We start from the raw sequence: 25,178 nt of genomic DNA, 5'->3' as shown, positions 1-25,178 counted from the left end.
ATTCGGTGACCGACGGATTGGTAGAGGCGGACCAATTCCGTGGCCTCCACGCTCTCCTGACCTCAACCCTCTCGACTTTCATTTATGGGGGCATTTGAAAGCTCTTGTCTACGCAACCCCGGTACCAAATGTAGAGACTCTTCGTGCTCGTATTGTGGACGGCTGTGATACAATACGCCATTCTCCAGGGCTGCATCAGCGCATCAGGGATTCCGTGCGATGGAGGGTGGATGCACGTATCCTCGCTAACGGAGGACATTTTGAACATTTCCTGTAACAAAGCGTTTGAAGTCACACTGGTACGTTCTGTTGCTGTGTGTTTCCATTCCACGATTAATGTGATTTGAAGAGAAGTAATAAAATGAGCTCTAACATGGAAAGTAAGCGTTTCCAGACACATGTCCACATAACATATTTTCTTTCTTTGTGTGTGAGGAACGTTTCCTGAAAGTTTGGCCGTACCTTTTTGTCACACCCTGTATGATGGTAAGACAGATTTGGGAAACAGGTTTTAAGTTCTATGACATATTCCAGGGGCAGATGTGGACTCTGTACACAATTTACTGGTTATGGACTATATATTAAAAATGAAGAAATTACAAAATGGTAGGAATTTCAGGAGTTGGGACCTGGATAATCTGAAAAAATCAGAGGTTGTAGAGTGTTTCAGACAGAGCATTAGAGGACAATAAAAGGGGAATGGAATACAGTAGAAGGAGAATGGGTAGCTTTGAGGGATGAAATAGTGAAGGCAGGAGAGGATCAAGTAGGTAAAAAAAGACTAGGGCTAGTAGAAATCCTTGGGTAACAGAAGAAATATTGAATTTAATTGATGAAAGGAGAAAATATATAAACGCAGTAAATGAAGCAGGCAAAAGGGAATACAAAAGTCTCAAAAATGAGATCGACAGGAAGTGCAAAATGGCTAAGCAGGGATGGCTAGAGGACAAATGTAAGGATGTAGAGGCTTATCTCACTAGGGGTAAGATAGATACTGCCTACAGGAAAATTAAAGAGACCTTTGGTGAAAGGAGAACCACTTGTATGAATATCAAGATCTCAGATGGAAACCCAGTTCTAAGCAAAGAAGGGAAAACAGAATGGTGGAAGGAGTATATAGAGGGTCTGTACAAGGGCGATGTACTGGGGGGCATTATTATGGAAATGGAAGAGGACGTAGATGAAGATGAGGTAGGAGATATGACACTGTGTGAAGAATTGGTGAGAGCACTGAAACACCTAAGTAGAAACAAGGCACCGCAAGTAGACATCATTCCGTTAGAGCTACTGATACCCTTGGGAGAGCCAGCCCTGACAAAACTCTGCCATCTGGTGAGCAAGGTGTATGAGACAGGCGAAGTATCCTCAGACTTCAAGAACAATATAATAATTCCGTATCCATAGAAAGCAGGTGCTGACAGGTGCGTGAACCACCAAACTATCGTTTTAATAAGTCACCATTGCAAATCAGACAAATGAAAAAACTGGTAGAAGATGGCCTCAGGAAGATCAGTTTGGGTTCTGTTCAAATGTAGGAACACGCGAGCCAATTCTGACCCTACTACTTATCTTAGAAGCTAGGTTAAGGAACGGTAAAGCCCGTCTCACATGGAGCAAGGTTCGCCGCAAGTTTGCGAGATGGCGTGCATGCCTGCCGGCTTGCAGGCAAGGGAGCCGGCTGTCTTCCATGCCGAAGCTCTCCCACGGTGCAAGATCGGCTGCTAGTTGTGTTGTGATCAGCTGCGTGTTGTATCGAACGAAGATGGCTGCTTCAGGTACAGATGTTCTGAACAAACTGGCATTATTAGCTCTTTTGGTGCTAAACGATGCAGAAATACATGCTACTGAGAGAAGAAGAAAGAAAGAATGGACGAAAAACTGGATTAAGAGGAGAAACGCTGGGAAAGGTGTGCTCTCCATGCTTCATAAAGAGTTGAGGTTAGTTCGCATAATACCTACTTTTCTTTGAAAAATATCACCATTTCATTACTGTTTGACTTTATAAATATACAAATAATGACTGTTATATACGACTTTATTTTATAGGATAGAAGATCGCACATCCTTTGCAAATTTTATTCGAATGGATGTATTGGTATTTGAAGAACTGCTTCGAATGGTTTCGCCTTTGATTCAGAAGAAAGACAATGTGATGCGTCAGGCAATTACGGCGCGGGAAAGGTAAGTGCATTATTATATGTTCGAAACAGAAAGTTAATTTTTATTTATAATCCATTGTAATTTTACGATCAATCTGAGACATGTTTAATATGCGTCTCTAGGCTTGCTGTCACAGTGCGTTTCCTAGCGACCGGAAACACTTACAAAGATTTGGCCTATTCTACACGAATAGCGAACAACACGCTCTCCCGTATGATACCAGAGACTTTGACGGCCATAGCAAGCGTGTTAGGAGATAATGCGACACAGGTAAGCTCAAGATAAATGCTATAAGTATTTGCTACGATTTTCTACTTGGTACGGCACGACTGTGAAGTAAAATGTAATTTGCAGTGTCCACGTGATCCTGCCGAGTGGAAAGTAATAGAAGATGGGTTCCACAGCCTCTGGCAATTCCCGCATTGCATTGGAGCACTTGATGGGAAACATGTCAAGTTTAGGCCTCTGCGCTCTGATGGTTCATCATTCAGAAACTACAAAGGTCACGACAGCATAGTTCTTTTAGCTCTAGTAGATGCTAATTATAAATTTTGTTTGTGGACATTGGCAGAAATGGAAGAATGAATGATGGTGCAATATTCAGAGAGAGTGCCTTGTTCATGAAACTCATGGATGGTTCATTAAATTTGCCACCAAGTCTCCACTTCCAGGTAGTGACATCTGTGTTCCCTACATGTTTGTGGCAGATGATGCTTTTGCGTTAAAGGAAAATTTAATGAAACCATATCCTGAACGTGACATAACACCTGAAAAAAGAATTTTTAACTACAGAATTTGTAGAGCACGTAGAGTTGTGGAAAATGCCTTTGACATAATGTCAAACAAATTCAGAATTTTGCTGCAGACTATTCCACTATCTGTTTCCAAAGTAGAGCTCATTACAAAAGTGTGTTGCTTCCTACATAATTTTGTACTTGCCAGAAACTCTCAAGGATATATCCCTCCAAATGTAGATGAATTACCATGTCTTCCTGGCATTGCTACTCAGGGTGCAAATCATAGTGCAGCCAGTGCAAGAGAAGTGAGACAACATCTGACATGGTATTTCAATACTGTTGGCAGAGTTCCATGGCAGGAAAGGTGTGTTCAGGAAGGTAACAGATAATGGTTTACTATGTTTCTGAAACATTACCTTATTCATTGTTTCATTTTCAGTCCTTTCGCATATTGACAATGATTTTGTGTATATATATATATATATATATAAAAACAAAGATGGGGTGACTTACCGAACAAAAGCGCTGGCAGGTCGATAGACACACAAACAAACACAAACATACACACAAAATTCAAGCTTTCGCAACAAACTGTTGCCTCATCAGGAAAGAGGGAAGGAGAGGGGAAGACGAAAGGAAGTGGGTTTTAAGGGAGAGGGTAAGGAGTCATTCCAATCCTGGGAGCGGAAAGACTTACCTTAGGGGGAAAAAAGGACAGGTATACACTCGCACACACGCACATATCCATCCACACATACAGACACAAGCAGACATATTGGTCTTTAAATATGTCTGCTTGTGTCTGTATGTGTGGATGGATATGTGTGTGTGCGCGAGTGTATACCCGTCCTTTTTTCCCCCTAAGGTAAGTCTTTCCGCTCCCGGGATTGGAATGACTCCTTACCCTCTCCCTTAAAACCCACTTCCTTTCGTCTTCCCCTCTCCTTCCCTCTTTCCTGATGAGGCAACAGTTTGTTGCGAAAGCTTGAATTTTGTGTGTATGTTTGTGTTTGTTTGTGTGTCTATCGACCTGCCAGCGCTTTTGTTCGGTAAGTCACCCCATCTTTGTTTTTATATATAATTTTTCCCACGTGGAATGTTTCCTTCCATTATATATATATATATATATATATGAGAGAGAGAGAGAGAGAGAGAGAGAGAGAGAGATATATAAATATAAATTTATATGTATCTCAAGCAATGATTGGAACCTGTGCAAGACCTTGCAAAAATCTGATTTTATTTTGTATAACAGCTCCACAATTAATTACCTGGGACATGTAGAGAGCCACTATTATGAAATAATATTTTTCTTTGATGGTTATGAAGAAGGTATGGAAAGACCTACTAAACATTTATGAATCCCAAATTAACAGTTTTGGAAGATAATTTTGTGCTGACTGTATTTGTGGTAGTAAGGTACTGCACAATATTTTTTTCTGATTGATAGCACTTGGATGTATATGCTTATTTTTATTTTACTTATTTATTTATTCATTCATTGAAGGATCATCTGACAATTATCTGGTATTTGTCACCATAATACAATGGAAAGACATAGTTTGTAAATATACATATATGTGTACATATAAGTATGCTTTTGGGATAGGACAGCTGGTTGGTTGTGGCCTTGACACAACCTTGATGGGGGGTAACATAAATCAGGATGGCCAAATAGGGCCTGCTCCAACCTCTAAAATATGAGGTTACTATTTTAACAGTTGGATTGGCTCATCTGTTTAGCCCCTATTGTACAATGTTCTTTGATTTAAGTACTGTCTGTTCCAGATAACTTATAATACAAATGTGGTTTTACTGTTCACTTTTGGACACGGAACAGCATTTAGTGATAACTCTGGATCACAAATTTGCTGCTTTACACCGTGCTCTAACTTTAGTCTGCTTGGAAAACTGGCTCCACACTGGTAGACATACTTCTATTCCCACCTCTGTCCTGAGTCTTCATCCCCTGTCATTCACTTCAGATATTGGCACAGGATTACAGTATTTTACGGTGTCGGGATGATGATGTTATCCCATATTACTATTAACCACTTCCATTAACACTTTATCAGTGATTCCCAACCTTTGTGAAACAATGTTTCTGCATGGAGTCAGATATTAGCTACTACCCATGCACATTAATTTTTGTTGCTACTACTTTTTGATAACCTCTTTTTTTTATAGAATGATGGTGGTAGTCTCAGAACAACATGTTAAAATTGGTTCATTGTACTCCTGTTCGTAAGCCACTTGATTTTTAGACTCCTTGCGTTTGAAATACCAGTAACTAGAAGACACCACTTTGCTACTGTTCTGCGTGAGAACTGAATAATAATAATAATAATTTGTGTGGCACAATGGCAAAGTGCCTTTCTTTTGATGTGATGCCACTTCAGCAACTTGCATATTCCAAATCTAATACTGTTATCAAGATGGGACATGTCATTTTTGGCAGCTCCTCACATCACTGGTCTGAACAGCCTTAAATTTTGCTGTTTTCAGGCACACTATCACTAGCCTCCTTTAGCAATGTAAGAACTATTACCTACTTTCTATTAATTTTGATGTATGTTTGAAACTGCAAAGAGAATAATGAAGCAATATATGGTTAAGAGAACTATGTACAACTCTGAGAATATATTTAGGCATTTATGAGGTCTCAATGTTGTCATAGATGGCTGCTACAAAGTATGTGCATTTTTTTATCAGTTGCATAAAACTTTCTTAATCAGTATGCATGTATTCAAGAATATTGTCTATATTTCTATTCAGACAATAGGTGTCTGTTTTTGTGTGTAAGAGATTTTCTGCTGTTCGTTTCTGGTTTTCTGTTCCAGATGCAGCTGCCGATACACCAACTACATGATAGGATTCACGTTCAAGAATGCTTGTGAAGTGTTCTGAAGAAAATACTGTTGCAGTTCATGTGTCCATATTTAAAAAGTGTACAGAACAAAGCAGCCATGTAAAAAGACATTTTTACTCTGTGTGTGTGTGTGTGTGTGTGTGTGTGTGTGTGTGTGTGTGTGTGTGTGTGTGTGTGTGACTGTAGCCATTATATATGTTATGGGATTATTTGTTTATTAAGTAAATATCAAGCCATCCTGACTTGGGTTTTCGTGGTTTCCCCTTGTCGCTAAGGTGAATACCGGGATGATGTGTCTAAAATGCCGCGGCCGACTTCATTCATGAGTGTCACATTATGTATTTCTCTGATACAGTTGTTAAATTTTAATAGGCAAATACAATGCATAAACAGAACTGGTTAAAATGTTACTGCTTATTTTACTCCTGTTTCCTATCATGTTAAATTCCTATTGTAATTACTTATCATGCAGACGACTTGTATCTCTGTGTATTATTTAAATATCCCAGGATATTGTAACTGTATTCAATTTCTTAAATACAATTATATCATTAGATATCACAAGATTCCAACTGCTATTATTTGTCACATAAGTACATGCTTCTTTTGGAATTCATACTATGATTGGCTACAAATCTTAACTACTGCATTTATGGGTGATACTCTTGAAGTAATTTACCTACTCAGAGATTTAGAAATCCTTACTATCGAGTGGATTCAAAACGGCATATTTTAATTTGTTCTCGTGAAACAGCCTGATCTAAATGTACAGTTGAGTGCAAAGCTTTCATGCAGGCTATGCTACTACATAGGCAAGTCTGCATAATGTTGTTACCTAATATCTCGAAGTACTTGGGTCATTTGCTTCAAATTTTTACACTGTCTAATGAACATCTGCATAGATAGGGGGTGGAGGTGTTACCAAAAGTCTACAGCAAGATCTTTACCAATATGTTTTGTATTTTTATCTGATACTCTCATTCATATTGACATAGGCTATTTTTTCTCTTTTTTATAAATGTCTTAAGGTTTTCTGCATAAAGTTACTGCAAGAAAGAAATTGCTATGCTGTGAAAATGTACAGCTTAACCTATTCACACACTGTTTCAACCAACATAGTCTGGCATGTCTACAGTTATTCAAGTTGTTTCCCCTATCATAATTCTTCCTACTTATATATAATCAAATTGTATACAAAATGTGCTGCTAAGTTTTCATCATAGCAATCATATTTACAGGAAAGAGGCCAGTTGCACTTGTGGGTTATGATTAGAAAACTTTGTAATCCTATTCCTGTGCAGATTAAAATTGTGAAATGTCATTGAAATTATTGTCCTCAAAAATTCAGTAGCAGAAGTCTTTAGAATACCCTGTATACCAGTTATCTCAATGGATGCACTTACTCATATTGAGACATTCCAATCAAGGCTCAAGATCATACAGTGGTAAGATAAGGATGGGGAGAGAGGGGTGCTAAAGATGTGTATCCAATTCCCACACATATTTTACAATTGTCCAGCATTCCTGGGTTTGCTAGTATACAATTATGTTACAGGGATTTTACTTTACTCATTCCTTTCAGACAATGAGAAAGTTCTATTTCAATAAATGTCCTCTTTCCTGCATCAGTGTACTGTTTTACTTACTCTTTGAACTATTTTACAATTCTCCTTGCTAGACATAGCTTATATGGTTTCTTTGGCAGTCTCTTATGTTGACTGCAATGTTGCCACTAGCAGAAATAGCCAAGGCTCTGCCTCGGCTAGTGGAACCCCATGGCAGCGAATGTAACAATATTAGCGGTTTAATTTCGAAATTGGTATTGATAATTGTTCTAGCTATTTCTTATACATCACTTTCTTATTGTGAAGATGCTAATACTTCATGAACAAAGGTTTGATTTCTTAGTATTGCATTTAATTTACCTTCCTGGAAACTTGCTTTCAAAACTGAAAAAATGGTTTAATATGAAATATGTTGGTAGTACAGCTTGCATTAGGATAATTAGGAACTTCATGAGTCAACACTACAGCTTTCTTTATCTACATTTCCCTTTTTGCATCTGTCATTAGACTTTTACCATTAATTTCCATTAAATGTTTGAGAGTGCATTTACTGTTGGTAAAGTTGCTGTTCAGCTCCATGAGGATATGCACATAAATCATAAAAATGATCTTGCTAAACAACTGATTTCTGATTCAATTAGCAGAAATATTACCTTTAAATTTGAAGCTTCATTTTCATGTTAAGTGCAGTAAGTGGACAAAGGACCTTATAACACTTCTCGCATTTGTTTCTCATTACCCTTAAAATAGACTTCTCAAAGCAGTTCAACAAAGCATTGTAAACATATGTATAAATAAAATCTCAGAAGAACTATACAAATATCTACATCAATCCACCTCAATAGAATTTATGTCATTAGTAGAAGATTAATTATTTGTAACTACTCATACCATTGCTGAAAAAAGGCTGAAATTTGTTTATCAGAGACAATTAAAATTTTCTCTCTTAAGCCTTTCATAAAATTTCAGGTTCGAGATAAATAGAAGTCTTACAGCAGGGAAAAAACGTTTATTTTATCAATATTTCATATGGCAGTGGAATGATGTGCTATAAGTAAATGACATCAATGAAGTAATTCAATGACTGGTATATTTCTTTACTGTATGTTGCACAACAAATAAAGATATTGTTGGCCAAGATGTTAGTGGAAATTAAAGGGAACTTGGAAGAAAGGAATAAAGTAAATAATTTTAAATACCATTTATTTTCTGTACATCATGAAAATCACGAACTTACACAATTTCACTTTCACTCGAGTTCTGCATTTGTATCTGTAGATCTTTCAGTTTTGCTTCTGTTGTTACATTAACAAGATCTCTTATTAACTGCATTTTGATTTCACTGCTCTTGATTTCCTTTGCAAGGTTACCAATGAATATCATGCAGCTATCCATAGTGAGCTCTGCCGAGGGTTGTTGGCGGTCTTGGGTGGCACATATTTTATTAGCTATTACCTCAATAGCACTCATGTACCCGTCACCAGGCCTCTTTCTTCTTCCATCCTTGCTTTGAGTGGCATGGGTAGGTGGTGGTGGTGGTGGTGGTGGTGGTGGTGGTGACGTTGCTGCTGCTTCTTCACATTGTTCCCCAATGCATACATCGTTCAGCACATCCACATCAAGACTATAACAGCCTTCGATGTTTTGATGTGGTGATGGTTGTATATCCACACTTTGAGAAGAGAGACTGCATGTCTGTAAATTGCAAAACGTTCTGAAATTTATTCCAGTACTGTAAAAAAATGGTTCAAATGGCTCTGAGCACTATGGGACTCAACTGCTGTGGTTATCAGTCCCCTAGAACTTAGAACTACTTAAACCTAACTAACCTAAGGACATCACACACATCCATGCCCGAGGCAGGATTCGAACCTGCGACCGTAGCAGTCGCACGGCTCCGGACTGCGCGCCTAGAACCGCGAGACCACCGCGGCCGGCTCCAGTACTGTAACTGAATGAAATGCATAACATACCAATGAACAGTTGAGCATACTGAAGTTTTGTAAATAGTGTAAGACAGTTACTACATAAGGGGTAACTTCTATTTAAATTACATTTTGTTATTATAAAAGTGGGGGGGGGGGGGGTGTTCTTTGCCCCAATTTCAGGGAAACTGAGGCAACTTGTTCCCTCTGACAAATTTGATCAAAATAGCTCCACAATATTTTCATTGCTGTCTTTCATACCTGAAGCAACTTGGGATGAACTTAACACATTGAAAGGAATACTGCTTAAGAGATTAGTGTTATTACAGTGGGTATGAATGCAAACAAAAGCCAAGAGCACACCAATATGCAAATTACAATGCACACAAAATCTGAAAGAATTCCAGTAATCCATAACAAATGGAACATTTGCTAAAAATGTCACAAAATGCTTGTGAATCAGTAAAAGGTACTAGTAAACAACCTGATAGAAGGAAGAAACCAGGCAGTGCTTGATTATTCTAGTGATGAAGACCTATCATAAGAACAAATTGCAGATGAGGAAATTCAGATGAAGACTGGGAATCATACAGAAGAAATAAAACCATATCAAAGCCACAGAGAAAACTGACACCTATCCACAAGCAAATTAGGCCTAATCCACACTAGGGCTACTTTGCTCCAGTTTTTAAAAGGTTAAAAAATTTAAAAAAATAATCCCTTCAGGGTTTACTATGGTTCTTAAATAGCTTCGAACAGAATAACCTCATTTTCAAAAGTAATTTTACAAAACTACTACCCACTACATGATTTTGTATGAATAACTACGACAGTGGAGCACAGTATTCTAATTGCATTTGTAATGTGTCTAAGACCCATGAAATTCAGTTTTTGTCTTAAGTAAATAGGTAACTTACCTCTTCACTTTCATTGTACTCAGTCATGGAATGTTGAGTCAGGCCTATGGCTGTGCTCTTTCGTGGCAAGCAATGATCCGCCAAAAACATTAACTTCTCGTAATACCATAAAGATGGTTTGTATATCTGAAAAATTGTAAGTTCATATTAACATAGTAAAATGTACGTGGGAAAGCTACATTGTAATCCATTACCATTCAAGATTATGTGCTTTCAAAAATCGGGTAAATATTCAGTGTGATATTTCTATGAAATAGTCTTAAATGTGTCCGATGTTTGCAAGTAGTAGGTTTCTACATTCAACACAAAATTCATAGTTTTGTACTTACGTCGTTCATCCCAGCGCCACTGCTTTTCGTTAATTTTACTTTGGCGTGCTCCACTTTAAATTGAGTTCGTAGATTGTGCACTTTGCTGTAGCACTCCTTGCTCGTCGTGTATGGTCAAACAAGACACACGGCACTTGCAACTCTTTCGAGTGCTTCTGCACGCAAGTGTTTATTGTAATAATTTGCGCTTTTCACGACGTACAGACACTGTTCTTCCCTATAAGCACATATCAAAGTTTCAGTCGCTTCCTTGGACCACTGCGGTGCCATTATTTAATAATTATAATAACTTCCTACCGCACCTCACAACAGCAGAAAAGCAACTACGAACAAAGGCTTCCAGCTCAAGCTTTCCGCGTCTGACGTCACAAACGAAACGTATCATGATTGGCCAATGCAGGTAACATGCAGGGAACCTTGCAAGAAAAATAGCACCGGACCCATCCAGTAATCTGTAAGAAGCTGGTATGTAGCCATAAACACAAAGAAAATTAATATTATATCTCCGACCATAAGACACACATATCACTGATTGTTCCAAACATAAAAATTAATCCATCAGCCGTAATATGTAAATTCAAAGTATCTCACCAGTAAACCAGCACAAATTCTTCCAAATGCAGCCTGAAACATTCAATTCATGTCAACCAATTCACTAACCAACATCCAACTCAAGAGAGGGCCACCAAATGCTACAGCACACCATCTACAAACACAAACAGAGACAAAAACATCAAATCTCACCATGACATCACACACCACATCACGCTTACGTCACGGGCCTAAGCAGATGGGTGTAGCATCAGACCCGACCGAGTGCGAATAACCTTACGTTATCCCCACATAGCAAATGGTGACAATGAGTGCCAATTGGCAAGAAAACGGGAACAAATTATCTAGCATGAAGCTTAAATGCTGTTGGAACTTTTGTTCAGAGTGTGAGTCTTTTGGTACAATCCAAGAATATCAGTACTGGCTGCTTTGCACTTGGAAATCTTTCTCACTGTACTGGCCCACAAACAGGACTCACAGCATAATTTTATTCAATCTGTCCTACAGCATTTTCTCTTTATGTGCCACAGCTAGGATATAAAATTGTACATTCTAACACTGAAATTGTTATACTTACACCCTAAACCATTTACTCCCTAATCGTAATTGTGATTAATAATAAGGGGTGCGTTTAGTACACACTGATTTGATTTGCGAATTTTCATAATGTCAGTCGAGACATTCGCATGAAGACATACCTGCTATTTCTTCAGCATCTTGATTTGCAAATGCAAATTTCCCACTGTATCTTCAGTTCTGCCGCATGTCTCCTTCTGCTGTTGGCGAGTTTCATCATTAAATACTTTGTAAATGAAGTTCAAGAACTCGCTTCACAAGTCAGAATGTTTAAATGAGAGTTAACTTTCAAGAAGCCTTGCACACTCTTTAAAGCAGTACTATACAGTTAATCTACAGTTCATGACCAATAAATTGTGGTCAGTGTCCACATCTGCCCCTGGAAATGTCTTACAATTTAAGACCTGGTTCCTAAATCTCTGTATTACCATTATATAATCTATCTGATACCTTTTAGTATCTCCAGGATTCTTCCAGGTATACAACCTTCTTTCATGATTCTTGAACCAAGAGGTAAAAAGACGAGGCCCATGAACCATGGACCTTGTCGTTGGTGGGGAGGCTTGCGTGCCTCAGTGATACAGATGGCCGTACCGTAGGTGCAACCACAACGGAGGGGTATCTGTTGAGAGGCCAGACAAACGTGTGGTTCCTGAAGAGGGGCAGCAGCCTTTTCAGTAGTTGCAGGGGCAACAGTCTGGATGATTGACTGATCTGGCCTTGTAACATTAACCAAAACGACCTTGCTGTGCTGGTACTGCGAACGGCTGAAAGCGAGGGGAAACTACAGCTGTATTTCTTCCCGAGGACATGCAGCTTTACTGTATGATTAAATGATGATGGCGTCCTCTTGGGTAAAATATTCCGGAGGTAAAATAGTCCCCCATTTGGATCTCCAGGCGGGGACTACTCAAGAGGACGTCGTTATCAGGAGAAAGAAAACTGGCGTTCTACGGATCGGAGCATGGAATGTCAGATCCCTTAATCGGGCAGGTAGGTTAGAAAATTTAAAAAGGGAAATGGATAGGTTAAAGTTAGATATAGTGGGAATTAGTGAAGTTCGGTGGCAGGAGGAACAAGACTTTTGGTCTGGTGATTACAGGGTTATAAATACAAAATCAAATATCGGTAATGCAGGAGTAGGTTTAATAATGAATAAAAAAATAGGAGTGCGGGTTAGCTACTACAAACAGCATAGTGAACGCATTATTGTGGCCAAGATAGACACAAAGCCCATGCCTACTACAGTAGTACAGGTTTATATACCAACTAGCTCTGCAGATGATGAAGAAATAGATGAAATGTATGACGAGATAAAATAAATTATTCAGGTAGTGAAGGGAGACGAAAATTTAATAGTCATGGGTGACTGAAATTCGTCGGTAGGAAAAGGGAGAGAAGGAAACATAGTAGGTCAATATGGATTGGGGGTAAGAAATGAAAGAGGAAGCCGCCTTGTAGAATTTTGCACAGAGCATAATTTAATCATAGCTAACACTTGGTTCAAGAATCATAAAAGAAGGTTGTATACATGGAAGAATCCCGGAGATACTAAAAGGTATCGGATAGATTATATAATGGTAAGACAGAGATTTAGGAACCAGGTCTTAAATTGTAAGACATTTCCAGGGGCAGATGTGGACTCTGACCACAATTTATTGGTCATGAACTGTAGATTAAAACTGAAGAAACTGCAAAAAGGTGGGAATTTAAGGAGATGGGACCTAAATAAACTGACTAAACCAGAGGTTGTACAGAGTTTCAGGGAGAGCATAAGGGAACAAATGGCAGGAATGGGGGAAAGAAATACAGTAGAAGAAGAATGGGTAGCTCTGAGGGATGAAGTAGTGAAGGCAGCAGACGATCAAGCAGGTAAAAAGACGAGGGCTAATAGAAATCCTTGGGTAACAGATGAAATATTGAATTTAATTGATAAAAGGAGAAAATATAAAAATTCAGTAAATGAAGCAGGCAAAAAGGAATACAAACGTCTCAAAAATGAGATCGACAGGAAGTGCAAAATGGCTAAGCAGGGATGGCTAGAGGACAAATTTAAGGATGTAGAGGCTTGTCTCACTAGGGGTAAGATAGATACTGCCTACAGGAAAATTAAAGAGACCTTTGGAGAGAAGAGAACCACTTGTATGAATATCAAGAGCTCAGATGGCAACCCAGTTCTAAGCAAAGAAGGGAAGGCAGAAAGGTGGAAGGAGTATATAGAGGGTTTATACAAGGGCGATGTACTTGAGGACAATATTATGGAAATGGAAGAGGATGTAGATGAAGATGAAATGGGAGATAAGATACTGCGTGAAGAGTTTGACAGAGCACTGAAAGACCTGAGTCGAAACAAGGCCCCGGGAGTAGACAACATTCCATTAGAACTACTGATGGCCTTGGGAGAGCCAGTCATGACAAAACTCTACCATCTGGTGAGCAAGATGTATGAGACAGGCGAAATACCCTCAGACTTCAAGAAGAATATAATAATTCCAATCCCAAAGAAAGCATGTGTTGACAGATGTGAAAATTACCGAACTATCAGTTTAATAAGTCACAGCTGCAAAATACTAACGCGAATTCTTTACAGACAAATGGAAAAACTGGTAGAAGCGGACCTCGGGGAAGATCAGTTTGGATTCCGTAGAAATGTTTGAACACGTGACGCCATACTTACCCTACGAGTTATCTTAGAAGACAGATTAAGAAAAGGCAAACCTACGTTTCTAGCATTTGTAGACTTAGAGAAAGTTTTTGACAATGTTAACTATAATATTCTCTTTCAAATTCTGAAGGTGGCAGGGGTAAAATACAGGGAGTGAAAGGCTATTTACAATTTGTACAGAAACCAGATGGCAGTTATAAGAGTTGAGGGGTATGAAAGGGAAGCAGTGGTTGGGAAAGGAGTGAGACAGGGTTGTAGCCTCTCCCCGATGTTATTCAATCTGTATATTGAGCAAGCAGTAAAGGAAACAAAAGAAAAATTCGGAGTAGGTATTAAAATTCATGGAGAAGAAGTAAAAACTTTGAGGTTCGCCGATGACATTGTAATTCTGTCAGAGACAGCAAAGGACTTGGAAGACCAGTTGAACGGAATGGACAGTGTCTTGAAAGGAGGGTATAAGATGAACATCAACAAAAGCAAAACGAGGAAAATGGAATGTAGTCAAATTAAATCGGGTGATGCTGAGGGAATTAGATTAGGAAATGAGACACTTAAAGCAGTAAACGAGTTTTGCTATTTGGGGAGTAAAATAACTGATGATGGTCGAAGTAAAGAGGATATAAAATGTAGACTGGCAATGGCAAGGAAATTGTTTCTGAAGAAGAGAAATTTGTTAACATCGAGTATAGATGTAAGTGTCAGGAAGTCGTTTCTGAAAGTATTTGTATGGAGTGTAGCCATGTATGGAAGTGAAACATGGACGATAACTAGTTTGGACAAGAAGAGAATAGAAGCTTTCGAAATGCGGTGCTACAGAAGAATGCTGAAGATAAGGTGGGTAGATCACGTAACTAATGAGGAGGTATTGAATAGGATTGGGGAGAAGAGAAGTTTGTGGCACAACTTGACTAGAAGGGATCGGTTGGTAGGACATGTTTTGAGGCATCAAGGGATCACAAATTTAGCATTGGAGGGCAGTGTGGAGGGTAAAAATCGTAGAGGGAGACCAAGAGATGAATACACTAAGCAGATTATTTTTGGGATAATTCTTCTGATTCAAAAAGGGTATTTTTGGCTCAAAAACGGGCTGTTCGAGCTATGTATGGTGTAAGTTCTAAAACCTCTTGTCCACCCCTTTCAATAGTCTTGGAATTTTGACATTGCCCTCACAGTATGTATTTTCTTTAATGTCGTTTGTTGTTAGCATATTAGCTTATTCCCAAGAGTTAGCAGCTTTCACTCAGTTAATACTAGGCAGAAATCAAATCTGCATGTGGAATGCACTTCCTTGACTCTTGTGCAGAAAGGAGTGCAGTATTCTGCTGCATCCATTTTTAATAAGCTACCACAAGAACTCAAAAATCTTAGCAGTAGCCCAAACACTTTTAAGTCTAAACTGAAGAGTTTCCTCATGGCCCACTCCTATTCTGTCGAGGAGCTCCTGGAAGAGCTAAAAATTAAGCAAATTCCAGTGTTACATTCTTGATTTTCTTCATTTAAACTAACGACTTGTCGCCTGAATATGTTTCTTATATTTCATTTCATCTGTTTCTACAATCGTGTTATAATTTCATGTATTGATTCGTTCCATGACCCTGGAGACTTCTCCTAAATGTGGTCCCACGGAACAATAAATAAAATAAGGATGTAGGTTGCAGTAGGTACTGGAGATGAAGAAGCTTGCACAGGATAGAGTAGCATGGAGAGCTGCATCAAACCAGTCTCAGGACTAAAGACCACAACAACAACAACATTTAAACGATTTGACTGTGTCAAGCAGGACGCTATTAATTCTGTTTCCGAGTATTACGTGTTTCTTCTTCCTATTCATCGCCTACTCTAATGCTCAGGGTACGCTAGTATTTTGCTTTGTGCTCACTTTAACATAGACTTTTTTTTTTTTAATTCTTACTGTGTAGTACTGTTATGTAGCAATACCCGTCAGGTTGATGTCTATGCAACGCTACAAAAATCTAGTAAGAAGGAATACGAAATTCTAGCAATAATTGAAAATGTAATAAAGCAGTTGCCTATGTATACCAAAACTAAGGATAATAAGTTATTTATGACAGTTTGGGGGGAGGGGGCTAGACGTCGGCGTATGGAGTACTTTTAGTATCTTCGAATTTAAATGGCGTCTTGTAAGTAGCCATAAAGGGTTCCACTCACTGTCCTGTAAATAAACTTGCACAATAATGCCTTTTAAATGATCTTCATGAAAGAAATGCACGCGACTACGTTATATTTCCCCGAATATGGATCTCCTTCTGTAGGTATCAACGTAAAGTCATGTGAGGAGCTAAAATGACAAAAAAAAATCGGTGTGCTGCTAGTCCGTAGTTTAACAAAGAATAGCATTCTGTAAATTTCACCTCAGCTCTGCGCTAGAGCGTGGGACCGCCAGCGACTGCTCGAACGAACCTAACCGTACGCCGCCAATCCAACAAGTTTTCAGCCAATCACGAACTGTAGATGGCGGTAAAAGATGGGAGACCTTGTTTTCGCCCGAACGAACTAGCCCAGTTCTGAGGCAGCGTGTTGAGCTGACATCTGTTGGCAACACCGAGCAACACTACAGTACTCAAGCGATGCGTATTTTACTTCGCATTGGCAAGTTTAGCACGAAAACGTTGGAAGTAAGACACATCTTTGCAGGTATATCAATTTCTTATTTACAGTTTGCTAACAAAATAGGAATAAGTGCCAACATCTTTTCATTATTTGTGAAGGGTTTACTTCATGCCCCACAAAGTTTCTTGGTAAGGCGTTCTTTAGATATGATAACTTGGAACAATGTGTCGTGATTAGTGTTTGCTTATTTAGAACGTGGAATCAATTTTTGGGGGGCTCGGATAATATTATCCGAGTACATGCTCTAAACGCAGTAGTATGGGCGGCGTAAGGGCTCGTGTTCTAACAGCACAGCGCGCAGTGGGATTTGACGTATCATCGGAATTGCTGTACCCATAATTTTCCATTCATTAGCCGTACTTGCGACTACAGCCTGGAACTTCCTCGGTCGATAAATGATCTATCATCTATGTGCTTGGCTACACACACACAATACATACACGAAACTGAAAAAGGTTAACATTTCTTAACTTCGCCTTTCGAAACAGCAGGAAATTTCGTTATGGGGAAACCTATATCGAGTTTACAGTAAAGCAGCCCAGGTTACTTTTATTTTCCCGTTTAATTTTCTTCTCTGCCCAACCCGCAACTTTATCGATTTGTTCGCTGCATATTAGTTAAGTTTTTGTATCGAATTTCAAGCATACTTTCCAACTTGCTGTTATAGGGTCTTACTTCGAGTGTCTCCAGGTTTATGTGGACTAGATGTAAACAGACAGCACAATGCCGTGAGCCAAAGCAGGGTGCTTCACGTAAAAATTCTTCCCACGTTTCGTATTACCCAGTGGAAGTCCAGGCAAGCAGAAGACGGCAGGAGATGTAATGGCGATGCTAACCCAGCCAGCTGCACGTAGTGTAGAGGAGTGACGCGAGAGAGCAGCAGCGTAGCCCGACACGCATAGTACGGACTGCCACCGACAGATGGCAGGTGCGAACTGCAGTGCATAAATCTCTGTAAAGGGAAATTATGGCCAACTTGAAATTGGGCGCCATTTTCGAACGACTGCGCCGATGGTGATACATTAACTGCTGCAGCGTATTTAGCAGTGTTTACTGAAGGAGTACACTCAGCTCTCCAATACACTGCTAAGACTAATCAGTGGCTACAAACGGAACATGTCGGATATTTTGCAACAAAAAATCAACAAATTAAAGCTAAATGAGTCGAAAAGCATTTGCTGCTGGGAGCAAAACAGTTTTTTGCCTGCTATTCTTTATTAGTAGCGAAAGCAGATATCGCAGTTCTTGATGCGGTATCGAGTTTGAACACCTGTTTTCGTAATTAGCATTAAATCGGTCCTATCCAACTGTTAGTAAGACCAATGTTAGGTCGCAAGTGCAGGGAAGTAGAAGTCGCTAATTTAAAGCTCTATATCAGCTTACCTCTTGTTCCTGCTACTTCATAGTACGAAAATTCGCCCAATGTCTCTTGTTATATGAAATGAAGCATTGCATTCACATATATATGCGCGGTACCCTAGTAAATAGAATTGACAAACGAGGCTTTATGATTAGGCATGCTTTATATCTTTGTCAGGCCTATCCCACAAAATTTTTTCTGCAAATTCTTCATAGCATTAGGAGAATGATGACGAAAGTACAGGAGAATACAATATGTTTCAAATGTGTTGAGGTAAAACTAGTCGTATGATCAAAAGTAGGCTGTAGGGAACTGTAACAACTGTACTCTTATTAGTATACTACAAATTTTTGGCCAGGTTCCATCAGAAATAATAGTCTGCCAGTAACGTCAATATTCACTGAATATAAGGTTGTAGGTTCCGTACGTGCATCGTGCATTTTTTTTTTTTTTTTTTTTTTTTTTTTACGTTATAATGTGTTGAACAAAAACAATTTCTTGTTGTGAGCATCCTAAATATACATTTAAACCATAACCTACAGTCAACCAGGTCAAATTTTTTTACCAGTCATTATAACTTTGTACACCACCACTCACTATTTTTCGTTTTATCTGCTAACAGAGGCAGTTTTGTCTCCAAGATTTCTATTTTGTAATTAGACTACCTTTAAACCATCCTATTACCTCTTCTGACTTTTCTTTGCTGTTCAGATGGATTGGAAACTAAGTAACATAAATGTAAAATAAGACAAAAGACCAGAAATGAATGAAATTAACTGAATGGTTAAATCAAGTTCCTGCAACCTTTCCCATTGGGACCAAGATAAACCCAAAACCAAGTAAATGTATAAAAACTCTAGCTGCAGTGTTCAGAAATTGAAATTAAAATAATGAGCCTGGAGATGCTGCTGATAGTAGCACGAAGTTAGCTGAATTAGGTGTAAACAGCAGTCTCACAGGGAACTTATAATCATCATTTCTGTCACTACCAATAAGGGAACATGGTTCTAGGCTTGCTGATAGATTTGTTCATTAAATTTACATTTATCTTTGAGTATGGCTTTCACATAAATATGTCATTACACTGTATGAAGGTAAATCATACGCTGGAAATGTCACTGTAGCAGATATGTAATGCAAGTATATCTCGTTTAAAATAAGTTGCAATTGCAGGATCAAGAAAGGGGAAAAGAAATAGGTTTTGGCTTCAAAGCTAAGGTGGAGTCTTGTACTGTAAAGACAGTGTATTAACAGAAAAGCTTAATCTCGCCCAATACCTGTTACCAGAAAGGGGCGTGGTCCATAATAGCAGTGAACATTTACGCTAAATATCTGAAAATGTTTGATGGAATGTATTTAATATATGGTATTACTGAAAGTGTTGTTCTACTTTGAAGACAATGTGTGCACTATTATTTGTAACACGTGTTATCAAAAATATCCTTAACGAATGTGTTATTTTTACATTTACAACCCCTTAGCCTAAAAACTGTTAATAACAGGTCTATATAAATATCTTTAAATTTCAAAGTAAACCTGCATTACTGAAATAGAACAATTTATTTAGGCTTCTTATTAACCACCGATTTACTTTTGGAATGGCTTAAAATTACCCAGAGTATTTTATGTAGGTAAAATAATGTGTTGTCCAAGACTGACATAAACTTAGCCAGAATAGCAGAGCAACTTTATCAGTATAAATATTAAAATATTACAGCAAACAGTCAATTTGTCTATATTTTTACTATAAAAAATGCTCAGTAACTGTAACTACAACATGTGTTGCAACAAGTAACATATTTTGTGGGCAGTATTTTCAAAAAATGGTCTCATGGGGGGCAAAGTTCCCCAGTTGACTGCATTTCCATTCACATATTCCCAGTCTTCAACATAAAACGCTAAATTTTGATAATAAATAAAAATAGCAGTTACAATACAAAATATGCACGACATTTACTTGTAATGACGTTTACTTTTTACCGTGTTTGGAAACAAGTATTCTTCAAAAAGTATTGTTCAGCAGATTTTGCATATGTGCTATTTCATTCTGAGCTAGAAAAGAGTATAGAGTACAAGCTAATGTTCTTACTGAGTGAATGTATACTTTTTTCCTCTCTACAATATTATATAAAATATGGGTACATTGTATGAATAAAAACCTATTAAAATCCAGAGAAAAAAATAAACGACATAAATGAAGCACAAGGAAGAAACATAGTTGGTGGCAAAGCACAGAAGTCAAATATGTACACAGGTCGAAGGATGAAGTTTTTATTTTTATATGCATCAATCTGAAACCTGGAGAGTGACATAGTTTACTTGCAAATAATATACGATATAATAAAAATACTCCATACTCAGAAAGAAACATAGAACAAAAATTTATAAAAATCACTGTGATTGAAACAATAATGAGACCACTTTAAGAGAAAATGGCAACCAAATGAAGTTTGAATGTCAATTTTTCAAATCATTTACTAAAGAGTGATTTTGGAAATCACAGTTTCTGCAGTAACTTTCTCATGGCCTGCTTCTACTGTCTTGTGTCACTACACCCTGATATATTTTATTTCCCTCCCTTGGAACCAGATGAATTCCTGTTGCCAGGAAACTGTGAATTATTTTCTCCTGTACACTGTGGCAGGCTGGGAAAACTACTTTCTCCTTCACTGATGCAGGCACGGCAGTGGCTACATCACAGAGCAACAATTCACCTGAGAGTAATTTCTTCTTGTTGCTTCTCAAACACATCTCTGCCTTTTGCAACACACTGAAAACCTCACTTGATGGCTCAATAAGTGAGGTATCCGTGAAGGACTTCATATGTAAAAGCACGTTCACACAGGTACAGAGATTTTCTTTGCACGCTATTAGGCGCTCCTCGAAAAATTAACAAAGTGCGTGACGCTTCATAACCTGCCTGACAGTGTGACCACACAAATAGTATTGGGACTGCTGCTCTTCGTCACACACCATGTTACAAAGTGGCTCACCAACTTCCTCAGCACAGACATCCCCATCTTCACTAGTTCTGACTGCAAACTACTGCCTTCATTTTCATAATTATCAGTGGCAGTATTAAAGAACTGAGAAAGAGTAATAACCCTCAGTGACGATTTTACTTCTCGTAGCGTTGGTACTGGATTTTTGAAGTGGAGCATTGCTAACAGATTTTCCAAGGTATCTTGTGTAAATCTACTTATTAGCAAAAATTTTAATTTCTTCTCATTCAGGAATGTGTTCTGCAATCCCAAAATACCTCCAGCTGTCAAAACTACACCACACTGAACTGGTTTCCAGGCACTGCTCAGCCCAATTTTCAAGTTTCCAAATAATCACAGAGTGTCCTAAAGATGACAGAGAGCCTCACTGTATGTTTGTTCATCAGAACGACTCAGAGGCATAACTGGAGCTCTGGATGTCATGAGGCAAGACCACTCACGAACGTGCTTTAGCAACCGTGCTGTGGTTAAAGTATTTTTCTGCAGTTTCTCTGTCTTTACAGCACACTCACTGGCTGCTGCAGTCTGGCTGTTAATTATGGCAGTAGATGAGCCAACTTTCATTTTCTCGTAATGGTTTGGCCTCAGACATCCCTCACACAGTTTTGGTGCCAGTTTAAGACTTAAACCACTGTCTACCTCAAGCCACTGTTATACACGATTTATATGTACCTCATTACAAGGCAGATCATGTCCCTTGACAACATTTCGTCAGAGGAAGACCGATTGCCCATTGACTAAGTGAATCCTCGTTTTTCAAAATGTGTGGTGTATCTGTGAGGAAAATTAGTTTCCAATTATCATCACAAAGACACTGGCAGAAACTAATTTTGAAAACCTTTCGACAACAATTCCAAATTCTCGCCATACAGCTCAATTCTGCCCTCCCGTCACTGACGCGATGCAGCGAACATTGTACGAGTGCCTAAGATTCCCTAATAAAGCTTATAGTAATGTCTGGGGTGAGAACTGGAAAAAGATGGCCCTGTGTAATGGTAACCTATTGTTTGTTTCCATCTTGAGGTAATACCACCCAGCATAACAACTGATGCATTAGAAGCTATAGTTTTTGCAAGGGCGAGTTCTGGTGGAGGTGTCGTATCATTATCAATGGTGCAGCCAATGCTCAACCACATTCCAATGGTGAGTGATACTAACCTCATCCATCAGGAGAACAGCATGCATCTCCACTGGTAACATGAGGGCAAGCTTGACTTTCAGGGAACTCACGAGCTCCCTCGGCACACCAGGTCTAACTTTTATGCTCTGTAGCGAACATATTGGGGTTCTATCTGAAGGAAATGGTAATTTATTTTCCAGCAGGACTTTGTACCCCTTACTACTACAAGGTGGTCGAATTTTTAGCCCTTTCCACTGACCATTTGCTACCTTCACGTGTCCCCTTCACTCATACTACAAACTGATCTGCACCGAATAAACCGTGCAGACTCGCTAAGAGGCTGTCTTTTTCTAAAGACACTCTTCTCTCCCTTTTCTGAGAGAGGGTGAGTTTTCTCTTGAAAGCTTCAGTTCCAGCCTGAAGCTAGGTTCTTCAGGGTGGTGACTTCATCTTCTGTCGTGTCCAAGTTCGCTGCAGGACTGACGTCATTGGTCACATTCGAAGGCTCTCCAACCTCTGGAACACATATTTGCAATATTACAATCTTCAAACATAAAAAGCATTTAATACTGTAATATGTTTTTAGGTAACCAGTAATTGTTTCTCAGTAGGCTGTGGTATGTAATTTAAAGATTCGTAAGATGCCAAAATCTTAGTTTCAAAGGACTGAAGCAAGTCTATGACAATCTGAGTGGTAATATTCCCAGTATGCTCTTAATACTATGAAATGGTAAAGTAATGTCATATCCTACAGTGCAATTGTAGTTGATCAATTGTATTTAATTCTCAACAAACGCTACTATAGTGTTTCCAAAAACCTGTAGGCTCTTTGCTAGGCATCACAGGAACCTGACAGCAATAGAATGTAAAAGAGCTTCACTATACAACACTTCAATAATAACGCAGCACGTGAGAACTGAATACTTAAATTACAAGAGCTGTGCGGCAAGTGTTACTTCCCGATGTGGGTTTTAGTGGAGATTACCTTTAAGGGCAAGTAATTATTATTTACAATAAAAGATTAAATAATGAGGACCAGACCGAACCACAACATTGGACACCTTAGCACCTATTGTGCTACATACTACCAATAAAGGCAAAGCTCTGTATATAGAGTCTGAAAAACACAAATGGTATGGGAAACACCACAGGCTTTTAAGGAAACTTTAGCCAGCTGTGGTAACAAATCAAAGCATCAGTTTTCCCATTTGTGTATAACATTTAACTGTAAATTAGAAATATGGTATATACAGTATCCAATGGCAAGCAGTAGAAACGATATAGCACAAAGGTACGAGAAATTACATTACTTTATATTTCATCAGATACCAATACAAGTGGACTGTGTGTGTGAGAGATGTGGTCCTGTTCACTAAATTACCTTGTGGTGAAGTATTTTGTTCCTTCCATCAACAGACCCTGGACATGTCAGTTTCAAAAATATACAGCTGTTGCAAATGAAATGTTTTAGTCTTCTTCTGTACACAACTCAGGGTTAAAATGAGTGTACAAAATATAACTTCTAAAGAAGGAACTCTAAGCAACACATTTACAACAACTTTAAAAAGGTATATGCTTACTGTACTCAACTGACAAAAGTGTTTCCTACGACAATTACTACGATACAACTAAGCCTACTTTCTGCAAGCATAATGCTGTGAAGGGAAATTCTGTGTGTCCTACTGATCAAAACAACAAATGTGTGCTGTTAGCAGTCACACGAGATTTTCAGAGTGTCATAATTCAGGAGCAAGTGAAAGCATGACGTATGCATATAGCAACTGAAGCTGTGAGCTTTATTTTCCAGTTACCTGTATCCTCAGTACGTTTCTCCAGTAGGCCAACAGGTTTCCTCTCGGCAGGAGCTTTACGATCACCAAAAATTGTTGGCACAGCATTTGGTTTACGTTTTACCACTCCACCAAGTCTGTCGGTTCAAACTGGTCTGGAGTAAAGTGATTCTGGTAAACACAAACAGTGCTATCAGTCAGTTTAGTTACCAACTTCGTTATTTAAGCGATATAAAAATATCAAGACTATACGTTATAACTATATTTTGTAACATAAAATATATGAATCTGTAATATCAATAGAACTCAGCACATGCTACTCGTAACTACATAAAGTGCAAGAAATCAAGAGACGTATGAGTTAGGTACAGTAGCTATACACAAACATTGTAACACTCAGATTCTATCTACAAACTAACTGAAACAATTTCATTTTACATGATACGACTAACATCTTTTAGGGAATGTATCTTCATTCAAGTTTAATTTTCATTAGGTTTAGGTTTCCTGTGTAACAACAAATATTGTACGATGCACGTTGTCTACGCCTGCCTACACTGTGTGATCAAAAGTATCCAGACACCACTAAAAACCACTAAAAATATCAGTTTTTCATATTAGGTGCATAGTCCTGCCACCTACTGCCACTGTTTCCGATGTGATGGTGAAGTGGAAACGTGAAGGGACACGTACAGCACAAAAGCGTACAGGCCGACCTCGTCTGTTGACTGGCAGAGACCGCCGACAGTTGAAGAGGGTCTGTCCAAACCGTCACGCAGGAATTCCAAACTGCATCAGAATCAGAATTCAGTGCAAGTACTATGACACTTGGGAAACTTTGATTTCAAGTTACTTTTGAGTACATTATGGGAGTGAACAGTGGTCAATGTGTTACAAATATTTACTATCAAAAACAGTCTCGATCACGATTTATTTATTGCGGTGTCCGGTTTCGACCACTACTGTGGTCATCTTTAGAG

The sequence above is a fragment of the Schistocerca piceifrons genome, unplaced genomic scaffold, assembly GCF_021461385.2.
Source record: "Schistocerca piceifrons isolate TAMUIC-IGC-003096 unplaced genomic scaffold, iqSchPice1.1 HiC_scaffold_1886, whole genome shotgun sequence".
NCBI classification, from domain to species: Eukaryota; Metazoa; Arthropoda; class Insecta; order Orthoptera; family Acrididae; genus Schistocerca; species Schistocerca piceifrons.
This window is presented reverse-complemented; position numbering follows the sequence as displayed.